Source organism: Salvia splendens, chromosome 16 (assembly GCF_004379255.2).
Source record: "Salvia splendens isolate huo1 chromosome 16, SspV2, whole genome shotgun sequence".
Taxonomy (NCBI): Eukaryota; Viridiplantae; Streptophyta; class Magnoliopsida; order Lamiales; family Lamiaceae; genus Salvia; species Salvia splendens.
In genome coordinates, this window is record NC_056047.1 from 12,671,741 (window position 1) to 12,689,769 (window position 18,029).

An 18,029-nucleotide genomic window follows, 5' to 3' on the forward strand; every position below is an offset into this window, starting at 1 on the left:
TTGAGATATTCCTCCTCTCTGCAAATAAATAGCAAATAAATTCAAATTAATTCAAAATAAGAAAAAAATAAGGAATTTCGAATTTCTATCGCCTCAATTCACGTTGAAACCGCCCACTCCCCTCTCTCCCATAAATCTCTCCCCAAACATAAACTACCATCAGCCACCTTCTCTATTATATATTTTAATTCCAAATCAGATTCTCTTCTATCGTTCTCTGCAGCAAGAAAAACCAATACCCATTCTTCTCTACTTCAATCCAAGGTAATCAATTTCATCAATTCATTGGAGATTTCTCATTCGAAAACAACATCAGTAATTTCTGTTGACAGAAATAACCATCCAGAGGAACCTCTTTGTTCGGCCAACGCTACTATCATCACAATTCAACATCACAATTCAACTTTTGGCAGAAGATATAAACCTCCTTTCCCAATTGCTAAGTCATGAGCTTATACAATTTTTGTTCATAGCATACCATCATACATCACTCACACACATAAACTATTGAACCCGGCAAGACAATTCTCAATCAACGGTGCATTTACGAACTCGAATACATCACTCTGTTTTGAATGAACTGAGTCAACCGTATATGTTCGACCTGATATTGATAAAGAATCTTGGGATTTTTCTGAACCACACCCCCTCCATCTTCTTCCCCGTTGTTGGTGGTCTCACCTAAACTCGAACAATAACTCAAGCAACCAACATCACCGATCAAACATCGCAATCAAACACCCGCGAAAATTTAAAACGAAAGAACATAACTTTGAGTGCGAGAACTTATCTGTTCGGGGTGGTTCGAAGTTGTTCCGGGGCTGTTCGGAGTTGTTTCGGGGCCTGCACGACCACCGACGGAGCAGTGGCATCTGACGGCGGCGGTGACTGAGACGCTGAGGACGACGGTGGCTGGACGACGGAAGCAGCGGCATCGATCCCGGTACAGCAGCAGCGACGACCGCAGCGGCTGGCGTCGGGTACAGCGGCGCTGAGCGACGCTCTGTGCAGCGACTGCCGACGGAAACGATGCCTATGGTGCGACGGAGGAACGACGGCTCGGCTGGACGGCTGTGTAGACGATGCAGCCAGCAGCAGCTCTTCCCGGCGGCGACGGAGCAGCGGCGCGACAGCAGCATCGGTTCTCCCGGCGAGCGGTGGTCGCCGGCGTGGGGGTCTACGCGACCGGTGAATCGGAGGAGGCGACGCCAGATCGAGGATTTCTTCAATTCGTCGAGAGAGACAGTTAGAGGGAGAGGAAGAGAGAGACGTGGGGGAGGAATGTGAGAGTTAAATTGGGTTGATAATTTTTAAGAAAATTGGGCCATTTGTTTTGTTTTAAAAAAGAGAATCTGGGCCTCTTTTGTTTTAAAAGAATCGGGCCTTACAAATTCAAATTTGAGGTCTTGTTGGGTTCTTTTATTTTGTTGGGACTGCTTAATTAAATTGGAGATATAAGGTGGGGAAATAATTATGCTTTGGGGCTTTTAATTTAAATCCTTGGGGCGATGAGTAAATTTAATGGTGAGGAATATTTAATTAATTTCTGGAATAATTCAAAGAGTGAATAATTTTATCTTAAGTTGGAAATAATTAATTCGAAGAGAAATAATTTGCGGGAATTTAATTATACGCGCTTAATTAAATTTTGGGATCAAATAATTTTTAGGAGTTATTTAAGTAATTTCGAAACCTTTCAAAGAACGAGGAATTTTATCCTAAGTCCGAAATAAATATATATTTGCGAGGGAAAATATTTTCGATGATGAATTCATGTGCTTAATTAAATCTTAGGAGTTAATTCGATATTATTGAGAAAAAAAATACGAGGAGCCAACAGAGGAATTATGGGCGTAAGCGGCCGACCGGCGTCTCAGGCGACGCCTTGGGCGGCCGCCGAATAATCGAAAACCGAGAAAAAATGAGATAAATAACTTTAATTAGGATGCATGCATTTTTATTTATTTATTTGAAAAGTGCGTTGATTTATGTATTATCTAAATTTTAAAGGTGAATCCTCGCAAGTGAAACGTGATATCAAGGGAAAGAAAGTACATGAGAATTAAGCAGTCGATGTGAGTTTTCTTTTAAATAAGGACGATGTCCTAAATATTTTATCGATGGGAATGAAATTGTGTTTATCATGCCTTGTTTGATTTTAACGTGTGCCTATCTGATATGGCTTTATGCCATTATTATTTAAATCGAATTCGGGTCCTCATAGGGCAACAAACCCTACTTGGACTAGTGTACACCTATGGTAGACCGTGTCCTAGCGTACGTAGCGAATGGCGAAGATATAAATTGTGAACATTGTATATACAGCAAGAATAATTTCTGATGAGATATGAATTCCATTAAATCAAAAGGGGAAATGGACCGAATTAAAGTGTGCAAGTCAACCTTATTTTGGACTACCATATTTAATAGGCAAAATCAGTGCTATATATATAATGTGAATTGCTAAATTAAACTATCTTCACAAAAAGAAAGATCCACATTCATTTCCTCAATAAAGTGAATAAGCCAATTTGCAGATATGGTAGTACATCGCAAGGTGGCCTTCCAACCAATCACAACTGTTTGCATTTATGAAAGCTTATCTTAGCTTTAATGTGGTTCACGAGTAATGAAGATATTGCAATAAAATTCATTAATCCAACTAATTTTTTTGCTAGAATATAATTTGATGTGTAAGTAGTTGTTTGAGGCTTCACATTCTGATATAACTGAATGGGCTTGTCTCAGTTCGTTTTTAAAACAAAAAAGATGTTCGGGCAGATGGAATGCAAGTAAAATTACGATATAAATAAGTAGCTAGAGTGATTCCATCCCACTTTATCTTTTTTTTTTTAAATTCAATTATTTGGCTAATAAATTGAGCTCCATCTCTGAAATTGATATAGGACCATAGAGTAGCTAAGGCCACCAGCAATGGGGCGCCCGATGGCAAGCCCGATGGCGTCCATCGTCCTCGGGCTCGGACGATGCCCACATTGTGGGTGGCCGCCATTGTCCGCGCCCTACGTCCGCGGCCGATGCATAGGGCGCTCCCTACGTCACGGACGATGGCCTATCGTCCGCACCATCGTCCTCGCCATTATGGGCTCGGCGGACGATGGCGCGGACGATAGGCCATCGTCCGCGCCATCGGGCGCCCCATTGCGGGATCTGCGGACGATGGCACGCGTTTTCGCTTTTTTGTATAAATACCCCTACCCCACCTTCATTTGTAACGTTTCATTTCACGATTTCACTCTCGAAACTCACATTTTTATTATTACTACGAAATGGATTCAAGTCTCAAGAGTCCGATGTTTGGGGAGGCGCGTTGGCTGGGTACAGAACCCGACGATTATCGACCGTTCGATGCCAACACGCAGTACGATCCCGAATTCAGCACGGAATCGTACGGTTTGGATGACATGGAGCCGTCTCCAAACCGACCCGTCGCGCCCTCCCGCCGAGCCGCCGCCGAGGCCGCCGTCGCCGCTTCCGCCCACGCCAAAAAGAAGCGGAACCGACAACGCGCGTACAAGTTGTCACCTCCGGGAACTTGTGAAGAGTACGCCCCCGGCCGTACGAACTACCAGCCGGATGAAACCCTCGTATTGGCGAGGTGTTGGGTGGATATATCGGAGGACCCGATATTCGCGAACAACCAGAAGCATGTGGCGTACTGGGAGCGCATCGCCGAGCGCGTACAAACGCCAACGGGAGCAGCTCCGCAAGCACTGGGACCAGGTGAAGAAGCAAATCAACCTGTTCTCGTCGGAGTACGAGAAGTGCGCGAGGGCACAGGGGAGCGGCGAGAGCTTGGGCGACGTACGCTCCAAAGCGCTGATGTCGTTCTAGTCCCTGTACGGCGAGTTCAAGCAAGAGGCCTTCTGGGCGCTCTTGAGGGACAAGCAAAAGTTCCAAGGCGGGATTCTGCACACAGGGGCGACAAAGATGACGAAGACCACCGAAGCTGGTGGTTACACGAGCAGCGAAAGCGGAACTCGTCCGGTGGACCTCAACCGGACGTACGAGGACATTGAGAGTTCCGGCACACCGATGTCCTCCCTGCGTCCCATGGGCGTCAAGGCTGCGAAGGCCAAGGGGAAGGCGGCGGCGACATCATCCTCGACTGCAGCCGCCCCATTGCCAATCGCACTACTTGCACTTATTTCCTTTCTGGGCGTCCCAAATTATTTGCACTCTTTCCATTTTTAGTAACAATTTATACCTACAGCCGTAATTGTTGACTTTGTCTATCACTCATTCCTTAATCTCCGTGCCCAAAAGGAAATGTGCGAGTAGTGCGGGACAGATGGAGTATAATTGAAACGAATTATTTTATTCAATCATAATTAGCTTTTTATCGTCCATTATTTTAAATGTTTCTTCTAACACGTATGTTAAAATTTCTTTTTATAAGAAAATAATGGCAGTGGTCTAGATGTGTTCAGCCATGGCCATTCCAACGAAGAAAGAGAGATGATGGAAAATGAGCGGTGACGGTGGGGCTGATTGACAGTAGAGAGAGAACTGTGGGAGCCAGATATAATATGAATGGAAGCGAGAGATTCCAGAATATGAGTCCTAATTCGTTGATATATTGGAATATGAGATTGAGGTATGTGAATGTTTTAAAATAAAGGATTTTTACTTTTTTAATTTTTTTTTCTTCTTTTTAATTATTATGTTTCTTCTAATATTTATTAATTGACTAAATTATCCGTTCAAAGTTGAATCCAAATTCTGAAATTCTACAAATTTGACTAGTAATCCTACAAATTTGAATTTAATTTTTGGATATGGTTATTAAAACCCTAATTAACCCTTTGATAAAAATTTCTCTATTTTTCAGTCTTATTGCTACTTTTTGGTAACCAGATATCATAGAAAATTAGAAATATAATAAGGACACTGAATTGGCGTACCCGTGCCACTTTAATTTCCCAATTGGTCAAATACCATTAGATATTGTGAAGAAATGAATTAAAGCTCAAAAAGTTGCAAAGAAAATAAATTAATATATCAAAATATCACTTTACATTTTTCACGAGGAATGATTGGTTCATACTACCTAATTTACAATTTCCACATGGATTGGGTACACCAAATAATGATTGCACCTATTACTTTACAGAGGTTTCTCTGAGTTCAGACTTCCAAGCGGTTTGTTTAAAATAAGGATTCTTGGTAAATCTCAAATTGAATACTAATTAATATTGGAAGTATGTTAAGGAAAATCATGTGTAAGAGACTGAGCACATATAAGCTATATACATTATGAATAGGACTATTTAATACGAACGTAAACTTGTGATCAATCTAGGATAAGGACTTGGAACAAAAAAAATTATGTGTGGATTCATATAAATATTAGTACTAATATGTATTATTCACTCGGTCCCCAAATAATATGCACTTTGGGTTCGACACGAGTTTTAATGCAAAGTTGATAAAGTAAGCAAGAGGTAGAGAGAAAAAATAATTAAAGTATTGTTAGGTGGCGTTCGGTTGCTATGACTAATATCATGAGACTATCCATCTAGGATTAAGTTGTGAGATTATTTTAGTTGGAGGGGGAGGCTATGACTAATTATCATGAGACTATCCATCTAGGATTAAGTTGAAGGGTTCAATCTTATGAACCAAACATGATACATATTTAATCATGAGATTTAATCTTGCCAACCGAACACCCCCTTAGTAGAGAATGAGTCTCACCTCAATAGAGGGAAAAGTGTTTCTAAAATTAGAAAGTGTTTATTCTCGTAGGACGGACTAAAAAGGAAAGAGTCATATTCTTGTGGGACAGAAGGAGTAACTACTAGTACTGATTAGGATTCTTATATAGCATTACATTCGAAACTACACAAGAAAATAAATCACATATGGTACTATTTTGATTTGCCTTGATCTTCATTTGACACTGATATTAAAATGAAAAGGACGAAAATTTGCGTATATCTAAAGGCATTGTATATATATGAACTAATTACAATTAATTAAAATTTATTAATCTCTGTTTAAATGAGTATAATATTGTTTTAAAAAAAAATAGTAATAGTTAAGAGGAATTTGATATTCATAATCAGGACGAAATCATAATGTACCTAAAATGAAGTTTAGTTAATTTGTTTTTGCTAGTAGAGATGAAGAGCAAGGGTGAAGAGAGGTGGTATGGAATGTAAGGTCTTCGAAGTAGGGCTGGGCCAAATGGAACTGGTATGGCCCTAACAATTACATCAAGTGTATTCCTCTGAAAAAAGAAGTGGGCCAAGAATCAAGATATTGGGTAGTTAACGTAGAAAATTGCATTTGTATGTATTCAGACAATGACATAGGTCAGTTTGGACTTTAGCCTGAAATTTGAGGGTTTATAAAAGTCCTCAAAATTCGGGTTAGAGTTGAAAATTTCTAATAAAACAAAATGTCAGTCCCCACTCAAAATAGAATTGGTACTAAACGTGATGGCCTTACTCTAGGTGAAACTATTACATATCTTCAATTATTCTTCTATAGAAGTCCGCAAAATTTGGGTTAGAGTTGAAAATTTCTAATATAACAAAATGTCAGTCCCCACTCAAAATAGAATTGGTACTAAACGTGATGGCCCTACTCTAGGTGAAACTATTACATATCTTCAATTATTCTTCTATAAAAGTCCTCAAAATTCGGGTTAGAGTTGAAAATTTCTAATAAAACAAAATGTCAGTCCCCACTCAAAATAGAATTGGTACTAAACGTGATGGCCCTACTCTAGGTGAAACTATTACATATCTTCAATTATTCTTCTATAGAAGTCCGCAAAATTCGGGTTAAAGTTGAAAATTTCTAATATATATTAAATGTCAGTCCCCACTCAAAATAGAATTGGTACTAAACGTGATGGCAGTACTCTAGGTGAAACTATTACATATCTTCAATTATTCTTCTATAGAAGTCCGCAAAATTTGGGTTAGAGTTGAAAATTTCTAATATATATTAAATGTCAGTCCCCACTCAAATAGAATTGGTACTAAACGTGATGGCCCTACTCTAGGTGAAACTATTACATATCTTCAATTATTCTTCTAGCTTGGTTGACATATGTTCTATACTTCAATTACAATTTTAACAAAATGAATAATTATATAAAATTAAATTAAAATTGATCATAAATGGAGTATATATTACTAATATAATATAATAATGTACAAATAAATTGGAAAATTCAAGTTAAATATAAGAAATTCGGAATTATAAAATAAACTTATCAAAATATTTTAGTTTTAGTTTAATTTTAAATTAGGATTTATAACATGTCAATATACATCATAACCCATTATTACATAATAAATAATTAAAACAACTCAAGATTTATCAAACATCATTTCTTAATTATCTGATGTCAATTTTTAAAATTAGCCATCCTCTCCTAAATGATACTTAAAATTTTAAAACAATGCTTTTTTCCTTCTCTGTTAACCTATTGCCGTCGGAATAATAGGCGTTGACTCTCCGCCACCGTAAACCTTCTAAACAGCGCTCATCCAGTGACAGAGGCATCAGGCTATCTGAGTGAGGGAGGCATGGGTTAAGAACTGTTTTAGGTTTTTATTTTTTAAAAAATAATAGTTCAGCATTATTTTTTAAACCTATTTTTTAATATTAAAATACAAATAAAATGGTATTTTAGATTAATGACTATATGATTATTATATATAGTATTTATTTCGGTGACTAGAATTAACTTTTAATTAAGTAAAACACTTAATTTAAATTCTGCCTTAATTAGTATCGTTCATTCCAATATGAGATATGATGTGTCTATATTAACTAAGAGGTAGAATTACGAACGATGGAACAGTGACAGCAATCTTGAATTTTTGAGCTTGCTTCTCATGCAAACCACAACACGTAGTATTTTAAAAAAATTATGCACCAAATTAACACACACACACACACACACAGAAACTACACTATCGCTCCTTCCAATTCGTCACACCCACGTCAGTATTTTTGTAACTACAATATTAATTATTGGTGATCAATAAAAAGATTTACACGTTGAACACAGAAGGGAGACCAAATAATACTAATACATATAGATAATTGGAGAAGGGGAAATTCAAATACAACCAACAACAAGTAATTAAAATGGAATAAAATATGAGGGAGACAAGATAGAAGGGGAGTGATGCTGGTAAGTAAAAAAAAGGGAGGGAAGTGGTTGCTTCGTCAATTGTTGGCTAAATTCATGATTAAAGTTGGGAATTTCGTTGAGGAAAAATCATCATTATATTAACACCATGGTAATGACCTCATAACGGTATTTTCAGCTTTTAATCTTTTGTTTTTGCATTAGTGATGTTATTTTCGTTATCAAAAAATAATCATCACCCCTCCAATATCAATTTCCATGGCATTCACCAATGCTACAAGAAGTAGGTTATCGAGATTCAAGTTATTAATAATTGCAAACGATATTTGGTTTAGGTTAATTATTTGTCACACTAACATGCACTATCAAAACAAATCATCTTAAACGTAGAATAAATTGTTTACTATACTACCTATAAGCTATAAGCTATAACCTATTAGTGGAAATACTCATGTTTGATAAAATTACTATTCCAAACTATTATAAATATAGGAAATGAGTGACGAGATATATTCATGAACTTGAGTAATCAATACTTTATTTTAATTTCGAAGTATATCCTTTTGCTCTACAAACTATCTGATTGTGTGTAAATATGTTAGGGTTTCAGTTTTACAGTATTTTTAACTCTTCGTATTTTTTATAAATAAAATCATTATACGATGAATTATAATTAATATTTGCAGAAAAATTAAAAACTTAAGAATTTTACAACTTAAACATGGAATAATCTCTCTTGATAATCAATTACTATTAAATACGTTTTAAAATCAAATACTTAGTAAATTATAAGTCCTAATTGAATTAGTAATTAGCTGAAATTAATAATAGTAAAATTAAGTATAAGCACTAACAGCTGAAATTGAATAAAAGAATAAAAAGAGATTGAAAGGGAACACAAGCAAAGCACCAAAAATGGTATAAACTGTCGAATGTATTTTCAAACACTACGTACATATATATGAATAATAATTGAGTGCGTGGAGATGCATGAATAAAAATATGGTTTTCGACCATTTCAACAATTTTTTTAAAAAAAATTGAATAAAAGAATAAAAAGAAATTGAAAACCGAACATGGGCGATACACCAAAAGGGGATATTGACTGTCGAATGTATTTTCAAACACTACTATATGAATAATAATTGTGGTTGGAAATGCATAAATAAAATTTTGGTTTTCGGTCATTTCAACAAAAAAAATTATAATGAATGTTACTCTTTTGTTGAAGGGCTGCAACACTAGGATTTAATCCCATATATTAAAATTTTATTTTTAATATTAGTATTGTTTTTGGAATGTAATCAATTAATTGTGAAGATAACGACATTTATTTTAAATAATTTTGACATTAAATATACTTACTATATATGCACATGTGTTTATTTTATTTTAGTATTTTCACATAGTTTAAACTAACCTAAGTGTTATATAATTAATTTTCATGTAAAATTTTTGGCGGCAGGTGATGAGAAATTAGAAAGAGAGATATAGGAGTAGTACTCAATTAGAGATCTTGTTGGATAGTTTTTAGACTTTAATCTTGTCAAAACGCTTTTTTGTTGATATTTAGAAACATAGTAGTACTAATCAGTACCATAAAAAAAAGGCCAAAGTTGATATAGTATTTTGTAGAATTCTATTGGATTCAATGTTGACTCCAAGAAAAGTTAACTTTTCCGACAAATGCCACTTTTCCGATATACTAATCATAAAAATTGATTCTAAGCATAGAATTAAAAATATATTAGTACTACTAATCATAACACCCTTTACCCAAAATAACCTGTTATATTCTTTATCTATTTATTTATAATTACCATAAAATCTATCTTAAAAAACTAAAACTAATTAAAGTCAAAACCCTACCCCACCACCCACCCATTCAACTATTCCTCCGTTGCTCTCGTTCCGCCACCACCTAGACGCCGCCCCTTCTTCAAGTTGCGCCACCGTCCAGCCGACATTCGACAAGGCGATTGCGATTCGATCGCTGGGCTATTTCTTGTTGATTTCGATTTCTGTTATCGTTGGTGCTTCTCTTGATTTCTCCTTTGGTGCTCGGTAATCTGCAAGCACTTTTGGTGCTCGGTAATCAGGATTTTTTAATATGAACACAACAAAGAAGGACAAGATTGACAATTAGTTCACCCCCAACTAATTAATCGTATCATTTTGTTAACCTATCTCAATCTCGTTATTTCTATATGCCAATCCACCAATGCTAGTTGCTCGATTTAGTCATTTCAGATTTTTCCATTCTTTATTAATATCATACTTCTACTTTAACTTTATTTTCCAATAAATTTCTAGCCTGTTGTTACAAGGAACCTATTTAATTTATATTCTTTTATGAATGGACGATTAGATTTAAAAACTTATATTTTCACGATATCTACTTTTTTTTTTTCATTCAAAAATCTTCCATTGATAGCTTCAAATACAAAGATAGCAATACAAATTTTCAACTTGCTTCGAGCCTTCCCTCTTTAAAACTAACGATCTTGATTTGCATAACAACAATCATATGGTGAAGCTCTTCAATACCGTTGTGCTATCATTAACCAACACCATCATCTCTCCTTCCCCAGCTCCGCTCTCTAACTCAAAAACCAACTCAAGCATTTTTGCACCATTATCTTCTGAGTTGGAAGGTCTCCCTGGAGCAATTGCCCTTTTTTTCTCGCAAATATGGGTAGGAAATACTATTGAGACGCAGCAAACCTCTTGCAGTGCGGGGGAGCATAGATATTTTCACGATATCTAAAGTCTCATTTAAACTGTTTTTTTATTTACTTATTATTATTATTATTGTAAAAAAATTTGTACATTTGAACCGTACATAGATCATACAGTGATCATGCTCTAAATTGACTTTTACATATAGGAGCTAGTTGATCCACATCTTATTAAGTTATTAAATCAAAGGGGAAAATGAATGAACGTATATGATAAGGCTAATTTCATGCATTGGTCAGGGGATTAATTTCATGCATTTACGGGGTTTAACACATTTTTTTAAGCTAGGTGTGTAGTAGAATCCGCCAGGCCAAGGAAGAAAGGAAGACAATTGCCTGGCGAGGGAAATTTGGCGATAAAGTGAACAAATTGAAGAAAAATGACCAGACGAAGGAGATCGCTAAAGCTGAAGGGCAGAATAGAGATTTCTGCGAAGGCTTCTAGAATGATTACCTCCGCATCTATATAAAGGAGAGAGCATGCAAGACTCGGGGACTACTTTTTTTTGGCACTTTTGTTTTGGCTCTCGGTTCACTCGCACACATTCCTACACACTTGGGTCTCGAAATTTGAGGGGTTGTGGGGTTCACTTTCAGTTTGGTTGTTGTGTAACACCGTCCTCACGAAGGGCGAAGATACAATTTACTGCTTTTATTTCGTTTGTTGCTGTGAATTTCACCGATCTTCGCTGTTCGAAGCTCGGTCGTGTTGACTGTCGTATTTTCGTTGATCTTATCTACGCAATTTCCATTTTCCGTTATGATGATGTTGCTTTCGAGTATGGATGATGTTCGTTTCTGAGTTTATAGTTATTTACTTGAATGGATGCTTTTCGCACTTGATCTGTTGAATTGGAGTAGAATCGTGAATGGATTGTCGTTGATCGGAGCAGATTTGTTGAATCGGAGTCTATGGAGTTAATTTTGGTTGTAATTGGGTTCGGATTGCTTGGATCCGGAGTGGATTAAGCGTCCGACGTGTGGATCTGAAGCAGAGTTGTCTGATTGTGCATGAGTTTGATGTTTAATTTCTGTTTTCTGCTAACTTCGTCTAGTGGAAGTAGATCTGTTGGTTTCCGGTTAATCGTCAGTTTCCGACGTCCGAATTTGTATGTCCTGTTTGAATCTAGTTATTTACTCTGTTCTCTCCATGTCCACGTTTAAATCAGGTAACGAGATGCAACTTGTTGTTGGTTAAATTCATAGCTTGTTATTTGCAGCTTTTTCTTCCGTACCTTGCTTTTTTAAGGAGATGGTCCCCACTGTTTGCGTTCTTTCTGTCTAGCTAATTTAGGTAGTTGTTTACTAAGTCAAGGAAATTTGTTTGAGAGATTGGAGTTAAGAATATGTTCCAAGCCTGCATGATTTTACAGTTTCCTAGGTCTAGTGTTAGATTTAATTCCTGGGTCTAGTAATAGTTTACCTCAACCCAAATTTGCGTGGCAGCAGCCATTTACTTTCCCAAAGTCTTCTGAATGCCTTTCTACGCGTCCATCTTCGTGGGATGGATCCCTGCTTCTCTGTACTAATTCATAGTATAGCGGGTTGAGGATTTTGAATGCGGAATTTGTATGTCCGACGACTGAGACTTCTGAGATCCTCAGAGTTCCTAGACCTCGTGATCTAGCGGATTCTCTGGTTTGAGAAGCCTGACCTAGCACAAAAGCACACACGGTTCCAAAGCACTTTCAGTATGCATGGTATGCCTCTAATTGATGGAAATGCGCATATCTGTTTTATTTTCAATTCCTAAAATAATTGATGGTGGTTTGAAATAAAAATTATGTACACTTCAAGCTCTGGAAAATAATGATTTGGGAGTACAGAATAATATACATAAAAGTCACTGATGTATTGAGTTATATATTGTCCAAGCTTTGAAAATTGAGTATCTCTCAACTATTACAAAATAACACGTGGTCACATATAAGCACTAAAGATTTTTAAAATGAAGTGTTACACTAGGTAATGGACAAAGGAGTCAAAGCATGCAAGTTAGCATGATATGATCTTAGGTTTTTTATTTTCTTTTCTTTTTTGAGATAAAGACTAGAGAATTATGAATTGCATTCTATTGTACAACTAATCGGCTAGGTTTTCTTGATAGTAACAAACAAGTAGACAAGCCAAGTGCAACGGCGAAGACCACAATGAGACCAGTGTAACACAAAAACACATCAACGACACAAACCACCCATACCAAAGAATATCGGACAAAATTACCCAAAGAGCAACACAAGCCAAGTACAACAACCAATTCCACGAAAAGGCGGCACTGCAAGGACATCGAGAAGCAAAGACACCAAGAAGCCAAGAAAGCAAAAAGACGTACCAATATTTGAGACTTTGGTATGAGAAATTCAAACACCAACCTCTAACCCAAATACCCGGACCCCAAAGTATAAATTTCTCTTTTATCTCCCAGTTTTGGTCAAACTCTTAAAAAGTATCATTGTTTCGAATGTCCTAGATAAACAACACCACGACATAGAAAAGTAAGATCCATAATTTATTATCAGTGTTACAAAAAAGTGCCACCTAGACATAAAGGAAACACACCACCGGTCCTTTGGTGTTTGAGTTTTTTTAAATGATAAACCAAACTTGAAGAGTTGAAGTTGTGTTTGTGGTGAGACGCGATTTCTCCAAGATAAGTCGACAGTATTGAAAATGGGAGTTCTCTCCTTGATCCATAATTGGAAAACAAATTAGAAATATAAAAAAATATTTAATTTATCAAAAAGGCAGTTATCTTAGTCCTCCAGCATCAAATAAGATATTTGTTCGGACACATGTAATTGGCTCTCTCGTTGTCGCTAATAAAAGAAAAAAATGAATCTCCATGTGCATGCTAGCTCAGCTGTACTTTCAGTTTGTAGCAAAAGTGGAATTAATTAAAGTACCATGTGTCTAAGGACTTTTAACTATTGAGCACTCATTTTATTTAGTGGAAAGGGAAGGGGTGTAAATGGATTACTGGAGGACTGATATGTTTGCCTCCCTACTTTTATTTTCTTAAGAGATAATTAACTCTTAAAACGAGACAATTCTACATTAATTTTTGGCCCAATTATTAGCAGAATAATCATTATGTTGAGAAAATGGATCTACCTTGGAACCTTAAACAGGTGTACCTGTTAAGATCATGATGAAGAGATTAAGAGGGTTTTTGGTCTGACTTGTAAGCTGGTTAGTTTTAAAAGTGTCAACTGAAGAGATTAAGGTGGTTTTTACAAGTTTTTCAAATAAAAATATACCTTAATTAGAAATTGTAAAAATAAATTAAAATATACGTTCCAATCTCATTTCTTTTATAATCTTAATTATAAGCATCGATCAATCAATTTAAAAGCCAATTTTTTTTAAGAAATAGTTTAGATGCATGGATACAGTAGTATAGAATAATCCATTTTGTACTTAAATGGATTAGCTAGAATGTATGACTATCTCAAGGCCTTTAATATTGTACTCCTATGCAAGCTACTGACAATTCATAAAATATCAGTACTATAAATACTCATAAAAGAAGAATAACTAAATAATGAAATTGAACTTTATTTTCAGACAAAAATGTCATTTTTTGTCTTTTTCTTCATTCTCTCATTTCTCACACTTCTTGCTCCTTTTTTTTCTCTCTTCCAAGACACTCCTTAGTCTTTCTCCTCTGTATCTTCTCTCTTTCTCTCGTATACATATTCTCTTCTCTCATAGCCAAGAATTTTATTGATCACTTAAAAAAGACAAACAAATTGAAATTTTCTTTATTATATCATCATCAACTTCTTTTGTTCATAGATGTAGGATGAGCAAATGCTATAATTATGTACATAAAACGATTATATTTATTCCAATGTAAGTGAATGAGTAATTTGAATTGAGACGTATGTATCGAGGTTTCCCAAAACATTCTCGTCTTCACATAAACAAACCATATATATACATTATTCAAGTACAATTATTATAAGATGAGGAAAAATAAAAGAGAAGATCGAAGAGGTTGTTGATTAGCAAGACAAAGCAAGTGCAATAACGCAAGAATACGAGGAATGATATGGGTATGGCCTATGGGTATATAAGCATTTTATGATAAGGAAATTTGGTCCCACATCATCTCTGTCCTTTTGCCTCATGTCGTTAGGATTGGCTGCACGAGTACATTGCGCAATTGAGTACGTGTGTGAGTGAGTGAGTGAGAGAGAGAGAAATAGTAGATTCTTGGGAGATAGTGGTTGTTTAGAGGGAGCTTTTCTTTAAGATTTGAAGGTCGAGTGTCAACGGTTATAGATGGACTCCCCTGCCCCTCCTCTTTCTATTGTTTTAGGTGGTTGGTAAGGGCCCACAGCAACCCATGATACCAAAAGTTTCCATGCATTTTAAGGCTACCACTTTGATATAAATCATCATCCCTTCCAAACCTTTTCAGTCACCCCTTTATATTTCCATCTTTTCACACACACACACACACACACACACACACACCGGTCTATTTCTCAGCTTATTGCAGTTAATGTCTCAAGACATGAACCTGTCGGTGAATGGCAACTCCCAGGTCCCCCCCGGCTTCCGCTTCCACCCCACCGAGGAGGAGCTCCTCCACTACTACCTCCGCAAGAAAGTTGCCGCAGAGAAAATCGACCTCGACGTCATCCGCGACGTCGACCTCAACAAACTCGAACCATGGGAGATCCACGGTATCATAAGCATATACTCCATTCTGTAGTTCCTTTGCCAGGGCAGATAACTCATCTGTCTCTCAGAGTTATCTGACCTAAAATGTGCGTTCTTATCATGTTCTGCAGAGAAGTGCAAGATAGGATCGACTCCCACAGAACGACTTGGTACTTCTTCAGCCACAAGGACAAGAAGTACCCGACAGGGACGCGGACCAACCGTGCCACGGCCGCTGGATTCTGGAAGGCCACCGGGCGTGACAAGGTCATCCACAGCAACTTCCGCCGGATCGGAATGCGGAAGACGCTTGTATTCTACCGCGGGAGAGCCCCCCACGGCCAGAAATCCGACTGGATCATGCACGAGTATCGCCTCGACGACAACACCCCTCTCGACTCCACCAATGTATTCACATTAACTCTCTATCTATCTCATTCACCAAACATTCCGCCATCTACGCCCTTTTCATCGGACATTTATTTCATCATTACCACCACCAACTATCATAACTAACATGAATCAGTCAACCAGGCCTTCAATCTAGCCGGCGACACAGGGCCGGAGGAAGGTTGGGTGGTGTGCCGCGTGTTCAAGAAGAAGAACTACCACAAGGCGGTAGAGAGCCCTCTCGCATCATCACCCTCAATCCTCCCACGAAACGACGGCGTTCTGGATCAACTAATCATGTACAATATGGGAAGATCCAGCTCCTGCAAGCAGGAAACCGATCACTCTACAATGCACTTTCCTGGCCAGCCCGCTGCCGCCTTCCTGCACCTCCCGGAGCTCCTCGAGAGCCCGAACATCAACGACGATTTCAGCTTCAAGGCTCCTTCAAATGAGATGGCCAGCGATTGGGTGACGCTGGACCGGTTGGTGGCGTCGCAGCTCAACGGCGGGCAGCTTCCCAAGCAGTTCCCGAGCGATGACTTTGCCTTCTCCTTCGATCAGGACGAACAGGTTCAGCAATTGATGAACATGAATAGTTCGGATAGGGGTAATGAGACGGATCTGTGGACGTTCGCCAGGTCGTCTTCCTTGTCGTCTTCGTCGTCGGACCCACTGTGCCACCTGTCTGTATGATAATACTGAGAAATTAGGGTTTGGGTGGTAATATACGTGTTTGTTTGCTTCGTTTATGTGTAAGTTATACATAGAGGGGGAATGGATCAGTATGACTGTATGAGATACTACTTACATACATTACATATATATATATATATATAAGTGTAGTATGTATGTATCATTGTATTGTTAGTATTCTGATAATTGTGATGAGACATCATTGTCTAGCAAGATACGAGAATACATGAAAGGAAATAAGAAAAAGAGATCAGTTGATTGATCTGGGAAAAACTGCTTTAGCTTCTAGGTGATATTTTACCTACTATATTCCTGTTTATTTTCTTGCCACATTTGATTTCATGGGTTCTACATTACACATGGCCACCAAGACTTTCTTTCAGTTTCAGAATGTTTTATCATTTCTGTTTTATTTTTGTCTACTCGTTTAATCATTGATCTCTCTAGCTAACCAATAATGGATGTATCATTATTTTCTTTTCCCTTTCCAATTTGTCTCTCGGTGATCGGTTTGTTTGTTCATTTTCAGAGAGTATGTGCAGGTGAATTTGAATTAGTTTAAGAATTAACTAAGGAGCTGTTCAGTTAGTCCGATATGGCAAGTTTTGGGTCCATTTCTGCCCAATTTTCGATGTTCAGTTTTTATGATTTGTATCAGACGGGCCCAAAGAAAAGGGGTAGGCCCGCACTATTCATCAAATATACTCCGAAAATAAAACGGGAGAGATGCGTGCTTTACAAATGTGAGGCGGTCAGATTTGAGCTAATTGGGCAGCAAAAGACAAATTTGCCCTCTGCAAAATTTGAATCCCCCAAATCGTGAATTGCAGCTCTCATTTTCTACCTCTACGTGCCCTATTCGGTGAGACGCCGCTCCACCAATTTCACCACTCTCCAAGCACAGTGTAGAACATCCGTCCACCGGAATTGGCGAGGTTAGATAGATGATTACAATGGTGGAAACCCCGAATACGATTGAGTGATTTATATGTGGATGCAATGTTGTCGGCTTGAATAGAGTGTTGAATTTAATGTCGTTTTTTTGTGTAGTTTGATTGGTCGCGGCAGTTCCCAGAGCCACCGTCGGATATTGAAGGCATTATTTTACAGGAAAGAGACATGTCGACTGCTTCTTCAGGTAAATGCTTCATCCTACCCTATCACTGCCTTTGGTTCTAGTATTTCAACATCGTTATCATGCTGCTTGCTCGTACAAGTTGCTCTCATTTAGTCATATATCGTGGTTATTTGTTGGTTGCAGGGATTTGTTGCGCTAATTTGAGTGTGTAAATATTGTTACTTTGTGATATATTGTTCTGCATTTGTGAATCGAAAATGGTGATGGCTGATGTTGCACACACAACATCCGGTTTGGTCAACAGTTGGTGTGGGTACTGTCC

The 18,029-nt window shown here is 37.5% G+C and overlaps 1 pseudogene; it reads left to right on the forward strand.

The window, feature by feature from the left end:
- Window positions 1-15,296: 15,296 nt before the first annotated feature.
- Window positions 15,297-16,784, forward strand: LOC121771035 (annotated as a pseudogene).
- The last annotated feature ends 1,245 nt before the right edge of the window (window positions 16,785-18,029 follow it).